The sequence below is a fragment of the Mesoplodon mirus genome (assembly GCF_964341445.2).
Source record: "Mesoplodon mirus genome assembly, chromosome: 2".
In the NCBI taxonomy this organism is placed as follows: Eukaryota; Metazoa; Chordata; class Mammalia; order Artiodactyla; family Ziphiidae; genus Mesoplodon; species Mesoplodon mirus.
In genome coordinates this window covers 32,119,418-32,134,969 of record NC_138977.1, presented here as the reverse complement: position 1 = coordinate 32,134,969, position 15,552 = coordinate 32,119,418, and positions in this window count along the sequence as shown.

Genomic DNA, 15,552 nt, shown 5'->3' with positions numbered 1-15,552 from the left:
AAAATTATAACATATCAAATCACATAAATATGCTTTGTACATAAAAGCTATTGGATTTGGGAGTAACAAAGACACTCTGGATATTAGTTTGAACCTCATCTTTCATTTTAAAATAATCTAGCTCAAACCAAAAATATAGAGGGGGGAATTAGGTGTCTGCTGTGGAAAGATCATGGATCTTGTACTGTGAGGATGACTGGAGAGGGAAGATTGAGATCTTCGCACTTTGCTCTTTCAGAAAAGGATATAAAATCCTCCCCTTTCAGCATGAGGCTGAGAATGACAGAATGAAGTTGGCCACCTACTACAAAAGCCTGTTATAAAACTTTCAAACCTAAAAAGACAACTGTTTAAACTCTAAATTATTCTCAAGAATGAGAATGTAATTGGCTAGATATATATTTAGCTATTCCAAATATGTAATTTGAAATCTTTTATTTAGCCTCTTGAGACCTCTGTCAAATGATCAGAGATTAAACAAAAACAATGAGAGTACTTTAATTCTCTAAGTAGGTGTTTGGACCAAATGTTCTATTAAGTTTCTTCTTTAAGTTGGATCTTTGATTTATAATGCAGAAGGAGGCAAAGGAGTTTGGTTTTTGTTTTTTCCTTAATACCTAAGTTGACCTTTGCTTTTTTAAATCTCAGAAAAGGGAGTAAGAACAGACATCAGTTTGAGTACCAATTTTCCCAACTCTGGTTCCCACAGGCTCTCTTGAGGAAGAGTTTCCTCCCTCATCGTGAATGCTCAATGACTCAACTCCACCAAGAGCCCTGGGATTCCAGAGGAAGTTTTGCAATGATACTCTGAGGTTTTGGCCCTGAGGAAGAAAGCAGGAATTTTAAGAGTTTTGACATATTATGTATCATTTTGTTCCCGTTCAACTGTAAGTTTAAAAAAAACTGTTCAGAAGAAATTTTTCCCAAATACCTGGCACCAACTGCAGCATGGAGACCTCATGCAGGACGTTAAAAGAATAGCCATCCTGAGCCCCATCCCTGAGATGAGCTCATGATACCTGCCTTAAACCTCACTGGGAGGGGAGAACTTGAAGGTCACCCAACACTTTCACATTCCAGGCATCTGGGACCTGGAATGGGACCCCATTTCCTCACAGCATTGCAAAACTGTTCGTCTCAACTTTCTGAGGGCCTTTGGATATTTTAAGTCATTCTGGATGACATCATACAGCACAGATTAGAAGGCCTATAATAAGAAAAGAGAATAATTCTGTCCTCTCCTCCCCTCCTTTCCTCATTACTCCCCAAACCAACAACAAAACAATTTGGGCGATATTTCAGAAAAGGAATGTGATAAGGCCTGTTTTATTTTAAAACAGTAATTGTTGAAGCTATTTCCTTAGAATTAAGCATCATGATGTTATGTTGCTTTCCTTCCAAAGAAGAGAGGCTAATATTGCTTTTTTTGTTTGTTTTTAATCTAGCAAGTCACATCTCTGAAAAGAAATTATTGACATAATGGATGCGAATATATCTGAAATAGCTCCTGGCTCTTAGAAGCCAGTGAATAAATGTGCATTTTATAAAGGATAACAGACATGATTAAATTTATTTGTAAACACAAAAACCTTATTTAATTGATTTATATGTTTTCAACTGTTGTGCTTCCCAAACTTCGTTGTACATCAGAGTCATCTGGAGACTCAAAAAGCAACACCATGTTTTGCTTAAAGCAAATGACCTCTGCCCTCATCTTCAGGCAAAGTCAACTCTGATTTCCACATGGCTGGGAGAACCAGCTGCTGAGAGCCAAGGCTTTGTAATATCATAGGGACTTTACATCAAGAAAAGAATATGAAAAATTGACATATTTAGCTGCTAATCTATATGGTAAAAGTATGTATGACTTATATGGTAACTCCTTTCTAAGAGTTGTCTTCAAATCCTGTAGAAAATTAAAATATTTTCAAAGAAACTCCTCCCTATTCCACAATTTTTTCATCCTAAGTACAATTACAATAACTTAAATGTGTTTCTATTTCCAATAATTTGTTCAGGAACAAAATGTGAGTTTACATAAAGATCATGTAAGAACCCAAGGTTATTATAAACATGAACCCCAAGTCATTTAATCATGCATCTGTCAAATCGAAACTCTGAGAATGAAGTAACAGGTTAAAGTATAATTCAGTGAGTGATGAAAATATAGTCTCCCTTGAATTATATTTCATAAACTGACTACTTATCAACATTAACAATTTTACCAAGATAAATAATTATTCAGATGGGGACAAAGAACATACAATAAAATATTTGGTATACTGGGCTTCTATTTCTCTATATTCTTCTATTTTTTTCTATGACAACAAGTCTCCCTGTGTTATTTCAGAGCCCATCAGATGTCAGAGAGGGCTCTATGTGCTGATTGGCTTTGAGGGCAGTAAGCAATGATCTCTGTGGAGTGTTTGCTTGTTTGTTTTTTGTGTGTTTGCTTGTTCTGTTTTGTTTTGCTGGGTTCCGTTAGACATCTTCTGCACACACATAGCTCTCACTCAGTCAGTGGGCAGGAGGACGGCTTATCTCAGGACTTCCATAGCTCCCTCATTTCCAGAATCTCCCCATGAAACATCTGGCTGGAATGTATTTCCTGCTGATTCCCACTTGAGTCCATCACCACCTTTAATCAGCAAAGCTGGGGATTTTGCGTCCTACCCTGAATTGAAATTGAGTCAATCTGCCCCCTTTGACTGCAGAGCCACAGGTTTTTTGCACCCAGCCACAGCTCACGAAACTAGAGCTCTTGTCATCCAAGCAGGGACTGGGGGTGGGGGTGGGTTGAGCAGTCTCAGGGAGATGGCCAGAGACTCCTACTGTCTTTATCCAAAGCTCTCACTGGCTTTTAGGAATTAATACTTCTTGAAATGTTAGCTGCCTTTGGTCAATTTCCAGTGCCTTTAAACGATTGTTTTTGACAATTTCATACAGTTTTATAGTCTTTTATTGTGGAGATGAATTGCCAAGCTATTCGCACAGCTATTGTCCCATTGATGTGTCAATCTGCAAAAGGCAAAATCATAGAGACAAAAGATAGGTCAATGTTTTCCAGGTACTTGGGGTGGAGAGAAGTCCTGACTACAAAGGAGGTACCAGGGAACTTATTGGGGTGATGGAAACATTCTGGATCTTCATTTTGATTTTGTTTACATGACTCCATGCATTTGTCAAAACGCATAAAATTGTACATTAAAACAGGGTGAATTTCTTAAGGTAACTGATACCTTAAGAAACTTGGTTTCACAATAACCATAATCTAGTCTGTGGAGTCAGACTACTTAGGTTCAATTCCTAATTCTACCTGTGAATATATGAATGACCTAGGACAAGTTACTTAACCTCTGTTTCATATCCCAACATTGCCAAGTAAGTATGATAACTATATTAATTTCCTATTGCTGCCAGAACAAATTACCACAAACTTAGTGGCTTACTACAAGACATATATTACCATAAACTTCTGGAGTTCAGAAGTCTGAAATGGACCTCATCAGGCTAAAATGAAGGTGCTGGCTGGTCTCTGTCCTTGCTGGGGTTCTGGGGACGATCTCCCTCCTTGTCTTTTACAGCCTCTAGGGGCTGCTGGCATTACGCAGCTTGTAGCCCTTCCTCCATCTGCAAAGTGCACAGAAGAGCATCTTCAAATCTCTCTCTGACTCTGATGCACTACCTTTCCTCCACATTAATAACCTATAAGGGGAAAGAATATATATAGATACATATATACTCTTTATCAGGTTCTCTCTTTATATATACCTGAATCATTGTGCTGTACACCTGAAACTGACAAGACACTGTAAATCAACTATACTTCAATACAATAATATTTAGAAAGAAAGAAAGAACACTGGTTGTTACTTTGGGTTCACTGAATAGTCTTAAATCTCCTTAATTTAAGAGCTAATTAATACCCTTAATTCCATCTGAAACCATGCTGCTTGCCATGTAATATATGATGTAATACAACATATCCACAGGTTCCGGGGATTCAGAACTGGACAACCTTGGGACATCTGCCACAATAATAGTACCTATGTCCTGGGCTTGTTGTGAAGCCTGAGTTGTGAATGCAAGCACCTAGAACAACACCAGCACATACATGTGCTCAGTGATTGGCTCTATCATTATTATCATTGTCACCATGCAGCTCCTGATGTTGGGGTCAGGCACGGAGTAAGCAGAGAGTGTGGGACGATGTCGGGATGCAGTGGTCCACACAATCCTGCCTGGCCCTCAACAGAACCGAATGTGAAAATGCCAATATAGTAACTTTCACCCAAAGGCAAGAGTTGCCATTAAGCCTGCATCCTTCTTGCTTTCTGTCCTAATGTCAGAATTATGCAGAAGCAGATCCTTGTACAAGTTAGCCCCCTTAGTATGTGAGGGAGAGAAAATTGTAAATACTATCTAATTTCCGGGTCCCCTGGTCATAAACAAGATGAATAAAGTGACTGCGTATCACACAAAATGGGCTTATTCACAGAATTCCATAAAACTCAATGAAACTGCTTTTGATGGATACATAGACACAAGCCTGCCCTCAGGCACCGTGAACTTCTTTATTATACCCAGCAGGATACGTCATTCTCAAGCTTGTGGACACTGACAGACTGGGACAGGAGCAAGCCAGGTGTATTTCTCAAACTTCTAAGAGGTCAGTTAGAATAGAAGCCATTATTCTCAGTAGAAGGTTATGCAAACCAGCTAATCAAAAGAGAACTTTAAGGATTCAAACTTAGAAACTTTGTTTATTCCTTTCTATATTATTGCTGTTTCATGAAATAAAAAACTCTCATTTTTTCAGATTAAAATGTATGTATTTCCCATGTATGTATTTGGCCCCCTATCATGTTATGTAGATGCATTTTTATTTAGTAATTATATAGAGCTACTTAAAAGTAAATAAAGGACGTTAAGGCTAATTTGGCTCAGTAAAATCAAGTATTAAAAATGTGTTTGGCATAAGGAAGTTAACTTCTGAAAGAAATGCAAGTTCACACCAGACTAACAAATTTTGAACAAACATGTGTCATACAACCAAAGCACTGCTCAAAAAATGCATGGTTTTAAATGTCACATTAATACATAAAACACTACAATGAATAAAATAGTCAAATAAATCAAGAAAGCATTGATCTTGGGAGATTATAAAAAATAAACTTATGGCAAGTAAGTGAAATTAATATAAAAAGGCTCTAATGGATTAAATATCATTAGATAATAGAATAAAAATAAATCTAAGAATCATTTTCTTTAAAATACAAAAAATAGGTAAACCACTAATCATTGAAACAAGAAAAAAAGAGTGAAAGCATGAATACAAAACATTGAAATATTTTTGTGGCAATAACCATGGACAGAGAAAACACTAATAGAATAATGAGAGAATATTTTGCTCACTATTCTGCTTGATAACAATGAAAACTTGTATAAAATAAATTATTTTCTGGGAACATATAAATTAAAATTAAACCCAGAAACCTTATACAATATTACCAGACAAATCACTCTAAAAAATGTCACTATAAAGCTATTCTTTCCAAAACTCAAAGGATCAAACAGTTTCACAGGGATTTCTACCAAACTTGTAAGGAAAAATTAACTACAATACAATTCATGCTCTTCAAAAAATAAAATAAAATACAACAGGGAAAAGAATGTAAAGAACTCAAATACTCTTTAGGAAATAATTATAATATGGATTCTGAACCCAGAACAATAGGAGAAAGGAAAGCTGAGTAAAAATCATTCTCACTGAATGATTATGAATGTAAAAATAAAAGTAAATAGAATTCAAAAAACACATTAAAATAATAATACAGCATAAGAACTCTTATTTACTCTAAGAATTCAAGGATGGTTAAATGTTAGTATATCTATTTATATAAATTTGAAGATTAATTGAGGAAACAATAAATAGAAGTCATATAAATGTCCTTCATACATATTTAAAGGGCATTTACCAAGAAGCTAACATAATTACTAGTATTCTCAATAATCTGACATTAAAGTTACCTGTATAAATCATGCTTAATTGGGAAACATTAACAGCATTTTAACTGAAATCAAAACTAAAACAAATATATCCTTTTTCCTCATTTTAATTAACATTGTTTTGAATGTATTAGTCAGTGCAGTTAGATCAGAGAAGATATATGAAGTTTGAAATTTATATTATCATGATATTTAGATTATATGATTGCTTTCCAGGGGAAAAGAATAAAAGAATCAGCTGAAAAAAAATTATAAGCAGTAAAAATAGTTACTAAATTTGAGTGGAAAATTAAATATACAGAAATCAATAATCTTCACATCACTAAATAACTGCCAGTTGGAAGACATAATTCATTTGAAATAAAACAAAAAAAGTAAAATATCTAGGAATAAACTTAAGAAGCCTACAAGATGTACATAACTAAAAACTTAAGTGCTACTAAAGAATGCAAAAAGAAGTTTGAACAATTATAAGGAACATGTTTTTATTAAAGAGAAAGACTTCACATCATAAGATGTTAAATCTCTTCCATCAGCTTACAAAGTTTTCAAGATTACAATAAAAACACAATAGTCATTTCTTTTGGGGACTAAACACACTGACCTCAAATTTCACAATAAAAAATAAAAAGAACTTAACACCAAAAGCATGATCCATGAAGATATATATGATAAACTGGCCTTCATTAAAATTTTAAAACTTCTGCTCTGCAAAAGACAATGTCAAGAGAATGAGAAGACAAGCTACAAACTGTGAGAAAACATTTTCAAAAGACACATCTGATAAAGAGCTTGTATCCATAATATACAAAGAATTCTTAACACCAGGAATAAGGTTGCAAACAGCCCAATTAAAAATTGGGCTAAAATCCTTAACAGATATCTCACCAAAGAAGATATACTGAGAGCAAATAAGCATAAAAAAAGATGCTCCTATGTTATCAAGGAAATGCAAATTAAACCAATAAGGTACTACTACACAGTTATTAGCATGGCCAAAATCCAGAACACTGACAACATCAAATGCTGCTGAGGATGTGGAGCAACAGGAACTCTCATCCATTGCTGATGAGAATGCAAATGGTACCTACAGTCAATCTGGAAGACAGTTTACAGGTCTGGTTTTTTTGTTGTTTTTTTACAAAAGTAAACATACTCTCACTATAATACCAAGAAATATGACCTCTGTTACTCACTCAAAGGGACTGAAAACTTATGTCCACAAAAGCATCTGCACATAGATGTTTACAGCAGCTTTATTCATCATTGCCCAGACTTGGAAGCAACCAAGATGTCCTTCAGTAGGTGGACAGATAATTAATCTGTGGTACAGCAGACAATGGAATACTATTTAGCACCAAAAAGAAATGAGCTCTCAAGCCACAATAACACATGGAGGAAACTTAAATGCATATTACTGTATGTGAAAGAAGTGAAAGTGAAAGCAAAAGTGAAAGAAGCCAATCTAAAAAGGCTACATATTATATGATTTCAGCTATATGACCTTCTGGAAAAGGCGAAACAATAGAGACAGTAAAAGATCAGTGGTTTCCAGGGTTTGGGGGTGAGGGGGAGAGATGAATAGACAGAACACAGAGGATTTTTTAGGACAGTGAAACTACTCTGTGTGATACTAAAATGAAGAACGCATGCCATTATACATTTGTTCAAAGCCACAGGACATACAAGACTAAGAATGAACCTGATGTGAACCATGGGCCCTGGGAGATGATGATGTGTTCCTGTAGCTTCACCAACTACAGCAAATGTACCATCTGGTCAGGGATGTTGATAATGAGAGAGGCTATGCCTGTGCGGGGGTAAGGAGTATATGGAAAATCTCTGTACCTTCCCCCTCAATTTTGCTTATAAACCTAAAACTACTCTAAAAAAGTAAAATCTTAAAAAAATTTAATGAGAGTTCTTCCCATACCTAAGCTGTGGAAAGCTGAAAAGAAGGCTTCTCTTATTTTAACAACAAGAAAAAGACAGAAAAACTACAAAATCAAACATTTTCTTAAACCTTTCAAAGAGCTGATGTCACAAAGTAACACCAAGTAACCTGGAAATCCAATAAGGGGCAGGGCCCCCAGGAGAGAGGGACGGTATGAACTGTCTCATTTAGGGCAGAACACAGGAAGATGCTAGGACCACCAGACAAGAAGGTAAGAAGGGATCTTCTAAAATTTTAATAAATTACTGAAGACTGGGTATAGGCTAGTATGACATGATGAAACTGCTGATAGCCCCAGACACAAGAACTTACCTTTACTTACAAACCCTTTTCCACAGACTTCCAGCAGGTACACAAGTGAAAGCTTGGGGGCAGGGCAGGAGACAGGCATGGAGGAGGGGATGGAGGGCGGGATCCCTACTCCCTGCCACCCTGGGAAAGGCAAACCCTACTCCCCTGCCCACTCCCTTGTCTCTTCAGAAGCAAATGCCTTCAGGAGAGAAAATGACACCTGTCCGCCCTGGGGCTTAAGTTAACATCCACTGAGGAATTCCTTCAGCAGGCTCAGTGATAGACTTACCCTGGCTGAGGAAAGAACCAATGAACTTGAAGATGGGTCAATAGAAATCAGCAAAACTTAAGCACAGAGAGAAAATAAGCATAAAAACAAATAGAACAGAACATCGAAGAGCTGTCAGGAAACATCAAATCATCTACATACTTGTAATTGAAGACTCAGAAAGAGAACAGACAGAGTACAAGACAGAAGCGATATTTGAAAAGATAATGGCCATAATTTTCCTAAAATAATGAAAGACACCAAAATTGAGAGTCAAGAGGTTAAGAGAACCCAAAGCAGGATAAAAACATATAAGCCATAGACAGAGACATATCACACTCATACTGCTGATAAAGATAAAAAGGAAATTTTGAGGGTAGGCAGAGGAGAGAAAGACCCACCACATACAGAGAAACAATGATGAAAATTACTGCTGCTTCTCATCAGAAACCGTGTAAGTGAGAAGATAACGAATGTTATCCTTAAAATTCTGGAAGAAAAAAAAAAACAAAAATACGCCATCTCAGGTATCTATACCTTTAAGAAATATTTCTCAGCAATGAAGGTTATTTTTCAGACACACAAATGTGGTAAGAAAATATTGCCTGAGAGTCCACTGAAGAACTGCTGCCCTAGCGTTAAATGTTTTTGTCAGGACAGAAGAATGTCCCAAATCATTGTCCTAAGCTTCCACCTTAAGAAACTAGGAAAAGAAAAACAAATTAAACCCAAAGTAAGCAAAGGGGAGGAAATAATAAAGCACAGAGCATAAATCAATTGTGTTGAAAACAGGAAAGTAGTAGAAGCAAATCAATGACACCAAAAGCTGGTTAAAAACAATTAATACAATTGATAAACCTCTAGCCAAATTGATGAAGGAGAAAAAAGACATGAAAAACAATATTCAGATCCTACTGATATTAAAGTGAAAAGGAAAATGCAATCATGTAACTGGATTATAAGACATGTAACGTAGACATAAAATAAAAAGTGTGTGGTATGAATACAAGCAGTCAAACTATGCAATGGACAAAAAAGAGAACCTTAAAGACTGACAGCACTAGATAGATCAATATAGTTACATATGGAACCACAAAGTATGAGCATAATAGTGATTACTTAAGGAAAAGTGTCAAGGAAATGGGAAATTAATGGAGAAAAATTAATTTGGATTCTTTATCTCGCACCTTGAAATTTTGATATGTTAAATTTATGTTTGGTGTGTTAAGTGTATGAAAATGTGAAATGTAACACTGTTAAGTTAATTTTAAAAGAATACATTAGAAAGCACCTAGCATAAGGTGAAATACTGATGAATATGATTCCATCAAAATTAAGGAGTTTTGCTTTACAGAGAAAGTCTGAGAGAAAATTGGGGGAAAAAATGCAAGGAAACAAAAACCAAGACTATGTTATGTAGAATATGAGTCTCTTACAAGTTTGAGAAACATGACTTGCATTTCAAGTATCAGCCATACTGATACTTTTATATAAAAATCAATGTTATCTATTAGGTTGTAGTAGAACAGGCTCTACATTAAGAGTGGAAATCATTTTTTTTAAGTCAGCTAAAACTCACCAGCTAAAAAATAGCTTTAGGGAAGCCACTCTCATTAATTTTTTTTAAAAAGTCTAACTCAACCATAAAATGACAATCCAATTAAAACCAGGCAAAGAATCCAAACTTGCATTTCTCCAAAGCAAGATATACAAATAGTTAAGAAATATATGAAAAAATGGTCACCTCATCAGCCATCAGGGAACTACAAGTCAAAACAGGAAAATACCCTTCCCACGCCTCCACCAGGATGACTACAATTTTCATAGAGTGTAGCCTGTATGGCCAGAGCTCTGTGGAAATACGTTTTTTAAAGTTTATTTAAATATTAAGTTATTAGGGCTAGTATTCTCTAATACTGGTGTTAAAGTACTGCAATTAGAATGCTATTACCAAAAACATTGGAATACCTCTGTATTCCTGGGTAAAATTCTAAATATATAGGCTAATAACAGTATAAGTTTAAAATATTTTGATAAAAATGAGTAGTATGAATTTGAGAAATTAATATTTTAAATACTTGATGGAAATACTTTGGCTTTACCTCCTAAATAAGAAGGTCTGTCTGCTTAGCATCATTACAATTGTGCTATAAAGAAAATGGAAGGAAAAATAATTCTGTTCCAAGAATGATTTAAGAAATAGGGAAGCATCTTAACCAGATGTGATATTGAAAACATGTTTGTCTATTTGCAACTCTTCACTGAATAAAATGTCAGAAAGAGAACAGTCACTTCTGAGACAGGACCTGGCAGCCTTTCACTACCACCACAGAACTGTTTGAAAGCAGAAACAGAGGAATTTGCAAAAAGCAAGTGCAATATATAAAACAAAAATTAGAAGCACCCTGGTAACTAAACTGAACGAACTAAAACCAACAAAAGTAAATTGGGCACTGAATCTTAGGGGAAAAGATTCTGAAATTTTCACACACAAAAAAATGGCTCATGAAGTCATTTGTTTCATAGAAAGTTTGCTTCATCAAGGACCACGAATCATTTATAAACACTTAACTCATGGAGAGTTTCCATGGAGACACAGAAGGCCCAACATGGAAACAATTTTTATAGGTTCTTAACCCACATAATGGCCAAAATTGTCTAGAATTGTGGTTACAGCTCATGCTATAATGGCCACAAGCAATTCTATAGAAAAATCATTTTATTAACAATAAGGAAATAATAAATCACAATATTCTAAAGCAATAGACCACAAACATTCATGAGTTGCTATGCAAAATGACATGTCCATATTTCTTAAAGTGTAGACTATTGATAAAACTATTGATTCTGTTTCTTTCCTTTAATATATTTTGTATGATTCACTGTGGTTGAATAAAACCAACATTAGTTGTTGCTATGGTACTTATGTCTTCAGGACACATTTCCTACAAAATAGTTTATGAAACTAAACTTATGTGAAGACATTTTTATTTATATGTATGGTGATACATACAAGGAATAAAAGGTATTATTAAAGGGCACAGATGAAATGCTATTTGATGCTAGTTACTCTTAACCTGTATTAAATAATCACTGCTGGTCTCTACACTTTCCTCTTTCATTTAGTGGAAAGAAAATTGCAGGACTATTTTGTGCCACCACCATAGCGCTTCCTAGATGAGAGGATTACTACAACTATTTTGCTTCATCTTTAGATTTCTCTAGCCTAATCTCCTTTCTATATTGGAAAGAAAAGACATTCTTAAGAATGGATCATTTGAGTTGACACACTGCAATTCTCTTTACTCCCCATCCCACCTCTAATATTCCTGAATAAATTGAGAACTAAAATGCTGTTTTATTTCCTTATAAGAGCCCCAGTTATACTATCTATGAATAGGTGGGATCTGGTGATTTATTCCACTGTTTCTTGCATTAACTCCAAAGAACTAGAATTATGAAAAAGTTTACCTTTTCCCCTTCATTAGATCCGTTGCTTTCACTGACAAGAAAATCTAGTGGTAGCAAGAGAAGCAGTAGGGTTGCATTTTTAGAATAAGAATAAAGAGAGAAGTAAAAAAAAAAAGAGTAACCAAAAGGGGGGGGGAAACTCTTGAAGAGGATAAAAAAAAAAAAACAGAAGATGAGAAGTAAGGTTCTAATTGTAAGAAATTGAGTTGAAAATTATAAAACTCTGATACAGGAAATACTTTAGTTTAGACACTATGTTAATATTTAAGAATTGCAAGCATCTCCTTTTTTAACACACTTTTTAGGACTTTCCAGGTACAAATGCATTTAATCTGCACAGCCCATACTAACACATGTCCACATGGTGAAGCCCATCACCACAACCAAAATGATGCATAGATCCAGCTCCCAAACTTGCCATCCCTTTCTCACTTCCCCCTGCTCAGGTAAACACTGATCTGCTTTATGTTACTATAGACTAGCAGAGATTAGATTACTATAAATTAGTATGTTTCTGTGAATACAGCTAGAGTTATATATAAGTCGAATCACAACATACATGTTCCTTTTTTGTCTGGCTTCTTTCCCTCAGCAGAGTTATTTTGAAATCATACATTCTGATACATGTATGAATAGGTCATCACTTTTTTTACTTACTTACTTATGTTCTATTGTATGGATGTACCACTACTTGTTTATCTATTCACATGTGATACACATTTGGATTGTTTCCTGTCCCTGGTTATTACAAATCAAGCTGCTATGAACATTTGTGTACAAGTATTTGGGTAATTTTCTCGAATAAATGGCTAAGAACAGAATGACTAGATCATGTGATAACTATATGTTTTACTATTAAAGATATTGCCAGATTGTTCTGTAAAGTGGTTATATCATTTTACATTTTCGCCATCCGTGTATGTGTGCTGTATTTCTCTACATCCTTGACCACATTTGGTGTGGTCAGTCTTTTAAATTTTTGTCCTTTTTGCACAGTCTGTAGTGACATCCTATTATGGTTTTAATTTTCATTTGCCTAATAATTAATGAGTGAGCATTTCTGTGTGTGTACTTATTTGCCATTTTTAAATCTCCTTTTGTGAATTGACTCTTCAGATCTTTTGCCTATTTTTGATGGCTTGGTTCTTTTCACTTATTGAGTTTTGAGAGTTCTTTATATATTCTGGATACAAGTCCTTGAATTTTCTCCTGGTATATGGCTTGGCTTTTCTTTCTCTTAAGAGTGTCTTTGGAAGAGCAGATTTTTAAAAAATTTTGATGAAGTCCAATTTATCAATTTACTCCTTGTGTATTATGCTTTTGGTAATGTAGCTAAGATACCTTTGCCTAACACAAGGTCACAAAGATTTTCTCCTATGTTTACATCTAGAATTATTACCATTTTAGGTTCGACATTTAGGCCTATAATCCATTTTAAGTTAATTTTGTATACGGTGAGATATAGTATGGACCAATGTATTTTGTTTTTTGTTTTTGTTTTTGTATATAGATATTCAATTGTTCCAGCATAAATTATTGAAAGGACTATCCTTTTTCCATGGAATTACTTTCACCTTTGTTAAAAATCCATTGTCCCTATACATATGGGTCCATGTCCGGACCTCTATCTTTTTAATAGATCTATTTGTCTATCTTAAAGGCAATACCACATTACTTGATTGCTGTGGCTTTATTAAGGTCTTGATATCTGTTAGGATTAGTCCTTTAAATTTGTTCTTTTTAAAAAATATTTTGGCTATTCTAAATCCTTTGTACCTCTGTATGAATTTTAGAATCAGCCTACCAATTTTTACAAATCACCTGCTGAGGTTTTGATTGGGACTTATTTTATGACTGAGAATATGAGTTATCTTGGTAAATATTCCACATGCAATTGAAAAAACTGCATATTATTCTTTTGTTGGGTAGAGTATTCTATAAATGTCAAATAGACCAAGTTGGAAATAGTGCGGTTAAGTTTTATTACATTCTTAATATTTTCTCTTCTTGTTCTGTTATTTACTGAGAGAGGGGTATTGAAATTTCTGACCATAGTTGAGGATATTTCTACTTTTCCTTGCAGTTCTATCTGTTTAGCCTCATGTATCTGTTACTAGAGGCATAAACGTTTAGAATTCTAATATGCTTTTGATGAACTGATCTTAATCTATAGTATTAAATTTTTCATCAAGTTTGGAAATATTTTGGCCATCATTTCTTCAGATGTTTTTCCTGCCCCTACACTTCTCTCCATCAGGGACCTGAATTACATGAGCCTGCTTGAAATTTTCCTACAACCCACTGATAGTTTTCATTTAATTTTTTCTCTCTGCTTTTCATTATGTATAGTTTCTGCTACTATGGCTTTAAGTTCACTGGTTTTTTTCTTCTGTGATGAAAATTGTTAATTCCATCCAATATCATACTTTGTAGCTTTAGCCTCTAAAATTTTGAATCCTTCTCTACTGAACACATTGAACATATGGAAAACAGTTATAACTATTTTAATTTTCTTTTTTTGCTAATTATTACATCTGTGGAAGTTCTAGGTCATTTTTGATTTTCTGATTATTCTCTTCACTCTGCATTATGTTTTCCTACTTCTTTGCATGTCTGGTAAGATTCACTCTAATTTAAAAAAAGGTGAATTTTGCCTTGTTTGGGGCTTTATTCTAGGATTTAGTTAAGGACTTGGAAATAATTTAAGCTTTTTGAGCTTGCCTCTCTGATTGTTTAGGCAGATCCAGAGAGGTACTCAGTCTAGGACTAATAATTTCCTGGTACTTGGGCAGGAGCTATCTTGAATTATGAGTTTTTCCAGTATGGCTACTGGAAACGGGAACTATTCCCAGGCTGTGTAAGTGCCAATCACTGTTCCTGCTAACACTTTTGGTTGGTTGTTTCCTTAGGCTTGGATGATTATTTCTTCCCCTGCACTGACCAGTGCTCTGATGACGACTCCAAGGAAAATCTACTCTTTAGATCTCCAGGGAGCAAACTCTGTGCAGCTCTGTAGTCTCCAGGGCTCTGTCCTGAGAACTCCAGCCTCCTTGGTCTCCCCAGATCAACCCTCACATCCAACTCTTCAACTCAGTAATCCACTGGGCTGCACCTGGGTCTCCCCCCTCTCCCTGCTGCGACCTGGGGCAGTAAACTGGGGAAATTATAGGACTCGCTTTCTTTTCGGGGATCATTATGCTTTGAGTCTAATGCCCAGTGTCTTGAAAACTCTTTTTACGTACTGTCTGTTTTTTGGGTTGTTGTTTTTGGTTTTTGGTTTTATCAAGCAGGAGGGTAATATTCAGTCACTGATACTATATCTTGTGCAGAAGACGAAGTTATCCCTCACCTTTTAAAAACAACTAAAGGGAGAAAGTGTTGAGTGGTGTAGTTGTGTTGATTATATCGTCACTAGAGTTTTATCAATAAAAATAAATATTAACAATTAAAAACAACAACAACAACTAAAGGAACAAAGGAAAAAGCAACAGACAGTTAAAGAGAGAGCAGGGAAAGGGTGAAAATGTCCTCTTCCTAGCTTGTTTTGATAAGGTACAGT